This window comes from Poecilia latipinna, unplaced genomic scaffold, assembly GCF_001443285.1.
Source record: "Poecilia latipinna isolate Pla-1442-1.1 unplaced genomic scaffold, P_latipinna-1.0 Scaffold379, whole genome shotgun sequence".
In the NCBI taxonomy this organism is placed as follows: domain Eukaryota; kingdom Metazoa; phylum Chordata; class Actinopteri; order Cyprinodontiformes; family Poeciliidae; genus Poecilia; species Poecilia latipinna.
The window spans coordinates 239,277-240,089 of NW_015112995.1; positions in this window are offsets into that span (position 1 = coordinate 239,277).

Consider the following 813-nt stretch of genomic DNA (forward strand, 5'->3'; position numbering starts at 1 on the left):
GGCTCCTGGGACGCCGCGCCGCCACATGGCTGGGAAGTGTGTACTTCCATACTGTTTGTGTTCGTGGGAGCCAGGTGGCCCCCGGGGCCCCGGGCGGAGCGAACACCTGCCACTGCTGTCCCATGAGCCTCAGCTTGTTGTTGTGTAACAGTTACTGTAACACGCTGAGGGCTGAACGCTGCAGCTGCTGCATTGATCAGCACATCCTCCGTTTTTATCACTTTTATCGTCACCAAACTCCATGTTTCATGCTGAGGCTGCAGTTTCCATTATAAACATGCTGTAAATACACAATGAACAGCCTGCAGTTGTCGCTGTGCTACACATGAATGTAAAAAGAGTTAAACAATTTAACAAGAGTTTTCTCCTAATTAAACACAAAACGCCATGAAGTTCATGTCAGTTTGAACTGAATGAGTTCGTTGTCCTGTTGGAACGACTTCCTCACAGAGACATTTTCTCCCAGGTTCTCCTCTTTGACGCCATCTTGTCCTCCACATGCAGCAGGTTTCCTGTCTCCAGGGAAGACAAACTGTCCCACAGCATCACTGAGTCAACACCATGCTTCTCTGTAGTAATTATGTTTGATTACAGCATAAAATCTCCAGATTTACTGCTGGTCAAAGTTTGAGTTTTCAGATGGATGAACAGATGAATGAACAGATGAATGAATGGATGAACAGATGAATGAATGGATTAACAGATGGATGGATGAACAGATGAATGAACAGATGGATGAATGGGTGAACAGATGAATGAATGGATGAACAGATGGATGGATGAACAGATGAATGAATGGATGAACAGATGGAT